Source organism: Drosophila hydei, unplaced genomic scaffold (assembly GCF_003285905.1).
Source record: "Drosophila hydei strain 15085-1641.00,03,60 unplaced genomic scaffold, DhydRS2 tig00000001-arrow-pilon, whole genome shotgun sequence".
Classification (NCBI taxonomy): Eukaryota; Metazoa; Arthropoda; class Insecta; order Diptera; family Drosophilidae; genus Drosophila; species Drosophila hydei.
The window spans coordinates 7,764,126-7,771,139 of NW_022045643.1; the positions used below are offsets into that span (position 1 = coordinate 7,764,126).

Sequence of the window (7,014 nt, forward strand, 5' to 3'; positions counted from 1 at the left end):
TATGCTTTAAACACTTTATAAATTTCTTTGTTTATCCCTCACTCAACTCTAGTTCCAGCTGAAGACTGGACTCTCCCCTTGAGTTTGGCATTGCATTTTTGTATAAGAATATGATAATCTAATATAGCAAATGTAGTATATACTATCTTTAGTATATTTAGTATTTTAATACTTTGTTCATGTCATGAACTGGCTCTCCTTTCTTATATCTCATCATTTAAATTTGACCAGCTTCATGTGGCATACAACTTTGGTAATATAAGTAGCAGTTAGCGCATTTAAATCTCAATCGATGATTCTTTACAGAACCATTCCATCAGTGCATCATCCCAAACTTAAAGAGGGTCTTCGAAAGACTCGACGAATCACCTGCTTGGCTACCGTCTTAAAGCTTCTTCTAATCACCCTCATAATTTATATTTAATGATGCACTTTTCCTGCCTTTAATTGACATTTAAATTGTCTGCGCACAGGTCAAATAGTATGATAAGTCTGATTGACGTGCCCAAATTCATGTCAGAGGCTGCCTCTGCTTAGCTCTGACTTTTTTATTAATTGATGATTGCCAGCCGTCTAGACGAATGATGACAACATTTGCTGCAGGTCAAGAAAAAATAAAAACAAAAAGAACAAGAAAAAAATGCCCAAAATGAAGTAAAACTCCTGCTAAACCTGGAATGCTTTTAATTTGTGCGCTCAGCCGTTGAAATCATAAATCAAAATGCGAGCTGAGTGCGCGAGGCAAGTGCCGAGAGTGTCTGCAGTGGCTCCTCCACAGAGATAATCGGCATTTTGTATCTGACGGATCGCGCGGCTAATCGAACATATCACTGAGAACTCGAATCGAGTCGAGCTGCATAAATTACACAAATTGCATTTCCATGTCTGGAGTTCTGATGGATCATCGCCCGCGTCGTCGTCGTGCTAGTCGTTGCCACGATGCTCAAATGCTCGATGCTGAATGCTCATCAGCATAATCGTTAAAATAACAGCGCAATGCACTTCGATTTTGTTGACGACGGCGAGTGGCTACCGTAGCTGATGACGGTACCCCCAGGACAGTACCCAAGCCCAGGCACAACTTTGTTGTCGGTGTCAGTCGTCTATGGCCCGCGGCAGCCCCAAAGTGAAAACCAGTAAGAATATTTCTAACGAGTCTCATTGACCGCATAATACTCGTTCTGTGTGTGAAGGCAACTGTATTAATAAATATATGCGTATAGCTAGAGCAGATATTACTCTTGTAAAATGTTCTCTAAGAAAGAATCTGTACAAAATTCTCTGTTAAATAAGGCTATTTATATATATATATATGAGGTTATATATATAATATAAATTTAAATTCTCTAGCTTCAATAGATTTTAATATATGATGCCCTTTCTACAAATAGGAATAGCTATTTTGTCAGCTTTAAAAATCCTACACCTTATCTTATCCAAAATCTATATACCATGTTGCACGTCTCTACGCGCACATTGCTCCAAAACAAGTATACTCCATTGGCATTTCATAAGCGAGCATAAAAACGAAACGTAATGGCACTGGGCGCCTCCGTTTGGGCCAATGCGTTGGCCGTTGTTTATTGTGTCGGTAAATTCGGAGGCATGTTTAAACAGCGAAATGAACTTGTGGATAAACACCATTATGGTTATTTGGCATCCACTTTGGTTGCCACTACGCGTATTTGTTTGCCCACCAGCTGCATTGGGCCGTACAAACATTTTGGATCCATTCGCCGGCCACTGGGCCATCTTTCCACTTAATCTCTGCCAGTGTGTGTGAAGGTCTGTGGGCGTCTTTGTTTGAGCTTGATTTAGTTATTTAATGCAAAATTGACATGCGTACTCGCATGTTGACTGCCAAGCTGTGACTTGTCTCTCAAGTGCATCCACTGCCAAAGACTGCAGCACTTGTCGCACTTTCCAGCTCTGTGGCCTGGCTGCTGCTGCTGCTGCTGCTGCTGCTGCTCCTCTTGAGGCCTTTTGTAAATTCATTCAAGACTTGCTTTGGCAATCGGCAAGTGGCTCTTGCTTCTTGTTGTGGCTTTTGCATTACGCAAAGCCAATGCTCTGGAGTAGCTGCTCTGCCTTGTGGTATGTGCAGCACACATATGTATATTTCAATGGCCAAACCTATGTATGCAGCAATTAATCAAAGCACAACTTAAAGTAATTGCAAACACTTCCGACCTTTGCGCCAACTACGATTGATTTTTGCCAGTTGAAGATTTAGTTCCCACACTCGCATCCTTGCAGCAGCAACGGCACCAGCTGCGCGTTACTCTGTGAAAAATTTGCCAACAAGCAAATATCAATGGAACAAAAAGGATGACGTTACTGGACAAGCCAGAACGACTATGTGATATCCTGTAGCAATAACCACACAATTTCGAAATTAGTTGGAAATATCTATAGCTTTGCTTCTAGCTGACCTCTAGCTTAACAGATTTTATATATAAATATCTAAATAGTTTCATAAAATGAATTTGTCATATTTAGCCTGTTACATGCCTTTTCATAAAACCCTCATACACTCTACCTCACCTTTTCAATGCTTACAGGGCACAAACACAAAAAAAGATGGACAAACAAAAAGAGAAAAGCAAGCGAGCCAAAGCAAAAAGGGTGCGACGCTGCAGTAAACTTCCGGCTGACCAAAAATGCAACAGGACCTGGGTCCGAGGACTTGGTCCATCCTCTGCGAGGCAGGACATGTAGTTTTTGTGTTTGCTGCTGCTGCTGCTGCCGCCGCTGCTGTTGTTTCGTTTGTTTATTGCCACGCCATAGCAATGCCATACAATGTCCTTCCGGTCATTTATTAACGTCAATGAAATGGCTCCAACTATGAGACGCTCTGATTTCTCTGCTATTTCCCTTTCTTTTTTTTTTGGTTTTTAGTTCTGACCATGTTTGCTGTGGGTTGACGCTCGAGTTGGCAACGATTTGTCGCCGAGTCAACACAAATTTCACTCACAGCGTTTCGAACGGTTCGAGTGATAAAGCAAAAAAATGCCAACATATAGTATATTTCAGAGGAAGTCAAAAAATACAGCTAGAGCTGCTCTGTGTTTGCTTTAGAGACGAAAGTGAAGCAACTGCCAATGAGCGACGATAAAGAGCTGTGAATTTATAGAGCAGAATATTTGGATGACATAAAGTAAAAATATTATTAATCAGAAGACTGACGGAATGGAAATATATGAATAGATCTGTCTATGTAAAGTATTCTCTAAATTAATTGAACATGCTTGATCGACTTCATACTGCTGGACTGCTATATCATAATATTGATCATAACCAAATCTTTGAGTTTATTGATAAAGAGTTCCCGTCCCGTCTCACAACATTAGTTAAGCTTAGTAAAATTTTACTTACCTTTCCACTTGTTGCAAGGCCACTTCCTTGCAGATGTCCTCTCCACTTCCTGTTGGCTGTACACAAAAGTCTTCCGCAAGACATTAGATACAGCTATTAGCTAACTGCAGCTACCTGTAGCTGGAAAGGTGGTAACATCTAGCCGAGATAGTGCCACAAATGCATTCTCTATGGCCGAGCGTAGCAATTGCAATCTCATGACAATGCATTGGTCCATTGTGAGCCAATTTCATGACAATTTCTCAACAGACGATCGACAGGGGCCGTTGGCTATGGGAAATTCCCCATAGAACAACTAGGAAAACAAGCAAAGTCACAGTGTACATTTGTTTCATATTTACTTAGAGCCAAAGAAATGCCGAAACAGCTGCGCAATTGGATTTGTAGCTGCCTCGACTGCTGCTGCTGCTACTGCTGCTGTCAGCCATCAATGTCATGCATACAATTGTGAATGACACATAAATATTGGCACAAAGGCCAAGACGAAACAAGGCAAGGATTACACACACACACATACATTTATATACCAGTCCGAGTTCCCTTTATTGGGCTGGCCAATCTTGCCGCATTTCCGTTTCCTTGTTTTGCTGCTCATTGTGCAATATTTGTCTTCGAGTGAGTGACACTTTTAGCCAGGCCGAGAGTCCTGGCAGCAGCGGTCTGCGCACAAAGCCAAACGCCCAGCTAATCCTCATGTTTACGGGGCTATTTACAGCATGCCCCTGACAATTTTAACAATAACCAAAAATTGACAACGAATACGTTTACGTATGCCCAAATTGCCATTAGAAAATGTTCCCTTTCGGCCACTGTTTGCTTATCTTTGGCAAGGACCAAGAAAAACTACTTTGCGAAATTGCTTTAGAATAAAATTTAATTGAGGATTACGACAACACGCAGCGCTAACACTTGGTAGGTGCAACTGTCTGCGTGTGTGTGTCTGTGTGTGTGCCTGTGTCACATATAATGCCTGTTATCCAGCCTTAAGGCTACTTAGGGCCTGTCTCACATATTACACATATTACATTAGTTGCTGCTCTGCCCCGGTCTCGCCTTCTAGAACAGCACCAGCTCCTCTCGCTGCCTCTGGCCGTAGCTGGCATCTTGTTGCCTGTACTACCAGCTGCCTTTATAACATGTGTAATCATCGTACGTGTCGGCAATTGACAATTATTATTATGTAGTTTGTTGCCATTAGCAGGAAGTGCTGCCCATTTTACCAGCAGCTGCTGAAATTCCGACTGCAACGTTGAGCTTAGCAACTGCTGCATATTGGTTATAATATAATTGAAAATTTCGTATTTTATTAGCTATACACGCTGTGCGCTAAAAGAGATTTTACATTTACATATTAATAGCTCTGCTTTGAAGAAATTACATATCTTTTTGGAAATTATTGCCTAGTTGCAGACGCATAGATGGAATTTTTAAACTATTTTTTAGTTTTAAATATCTTGAGTCAAGATATTTAAATTACTTTTAAAGCTTTCTAAAGGTAAAAGTCTTACTCACACAATTATATAAAATCCTAGAAAATATCGCCTGATTCTAAACTGGTCATGCAAAGCAAAACATCCTAAGCCAATCAAGAAATCATTTAAAAATTCAAATTTTGTTCTGCATTGTTAACAATTTTGTTAAACTTACTCCACGTTAAACTACAAATACAAAAAAAATTGTATAAATATCTGAAGAAATGCCAGCAATATGCGCTTCAGTTAGTTAATCACTGTAGTTGGGTGAGGCGAAAAGAAGTCAAATTATATTTAAATGCCATGAAATGCTATTTGATTTCTCTTCGTAAAGCCCATAATTACAAACAATTGTCAGTTCGGTGTGGTTAGTTGGGTGTACTTCTCACCGGCGATTAGGACGGCCCCCAAAGAGCTGCGTGCTGGAAAATTATACGTTGAATCGAAGAACATTTGGAGTGCTCCGTCTGGCATTCGGGGGCATCCAAACTCAAATGACATTTGTCACGCAAGGCTTTCGTTTTCAAATGCAGACGCCTATTAAATTTGATTTCTTATTGAACTTCTTTAGAATTATTCGCCAGCCGCTTAATTATAGCTGGGGTCTTTCTGAAAGGTTCCGACAACGGTTCGTTGATTTTAATAACTTTCGACAGGAGCGCAGAAAAAAAAACCAAATGAAAAAAATAAAATAAAGTGAAGCATTGAAAAGAAGCGAAAAGTTGGCGACTTATTTTTTTCGCGCTGCGTTGAGTTTTATGCGCTCAAGGTAAAGTTTTCCTTAGCGGTCTTAGCTCATTAATCACACGGCACAAAGGCAGCTCGCAATGCGATGGAATGAAAGACTTAGAGTCCGCCAAAATATCGGGCCATGCATTCAAGTCTAACAAATCAACGTGCAATTTGCTCATTGAACTATGATCGCTTCCAAAAATTAAAGTTGAAAAGTCTTTGCTTGGCCCAAAACTTGATGACATAAAACTTCTGCTGCCTTCCAGACTCTGCTCACAAAAAAACTTTGCGTGATTTATAACGCATGCGAAGGACTCCCAAATCTGACAGAGCGAGCTAGAAAGGGAGCAAGCGAGACTGAGAGATAGAGAGAGAGAGAGAGGACAGTATTTTGCTACTGGGGTAATGGAAACACGTATTCAATAAACTTTTTGCCCAGACATATTCATATTTTATGCATAAATTCACGCAAATGGCATTAAAAATGCGCGTCAAAAGCTGCAATTGAAATATGAAGTGAGTTTGCGAAAGCTTTTAGTGTTGTGAAATTCCCAAATTTGTGTTGGCAAACTAGCTGTATGTCAAATTAATAACTGTCAAAGTCACTAGCCAAACAGAAAGTGTGTTTGAGCAAAACTATGGAAAAGTTTTTGCATGCTCAAAATTTGTATTGAAGAGTTCGAACCAGTGTTGTGAAGCGCTACTTAAAGCCAGTGTTTGAATGTCGTCTTATTTACTGAGATATAGAAATATTTGTGTATGGAAGCAATCTAATGTGACACTTAAGCTGTTTATTATGCTTCAGTGTTGTAAAATAATCAAATTAGTGTTAGTCAACTAGCTTAAATAGCTATGTATATGCGTAACTAGCAAAAAAAGCAATAGCACACAATAGAATAGGAAATATTTTCAACTAAAAACCTAGTTCTGATAATAATATTATAACCAGTGTTGTGCAACTTTATATATAGTTTACAAAGTAAAGAATTTTGTGTATAGTTGCAGCTATATACGATCAAGATTGACAGATAGCCTGATGCTTTAGTTTATTATGAATAAGTTTAGCTTCATCAAATTATAGTAATAGTGTTGAAAAACTGACTAAAATGGGTTTGGGTATAGAAATTTAGTGAGTGATATATATTACATATATAGTGAATAGAATAGAAAACCTGAAATCTGATCCAAGCTCAAGTTGATCAACATTGATAGCAAATATATAGATCTATATAATAGCGATTATCATAGTGTTAAAGCCGATCTGATCAGGCTCTTGCCCTGGCGCTCGCTAACACTGCAACGCACGCCTCCTTCACACACAAGTCCAAGAAACCAAGAAGACCCTTTCCCTTTGTTGCCTTTTGTTTCTTCAAAAATCAGTTTCCACCTGCATCATTTCAAGCGAAGCCAACGAGCGACCCGCAACTGTATCTCT

General features: G+C 39.6%; 1 long non-coding RNA gene across 1 annotated transcript; it reads right to left on the bottom strand.

Moving 5' to 3' along the window:
* Positions 1-1,495: 1,495 nt before the first annotated feature.
* Positions 1,496-2,390, bottom strand: LOC111604535. The gene is made up of 3 exons (XR_002751756.2): positions 2,191-2,390; positions 1,847-2,133; positions 1,496-1,787 (listed from the first exon to the last, which is right to left on the bottom strand). It is a non-coding gene; the product is annotated as an uncharacterized LOC111604535 (long non-coding RNA).
* Between the last annotated feature and the right edge of the window lie 4,624 nt (positions 2,391-7,014).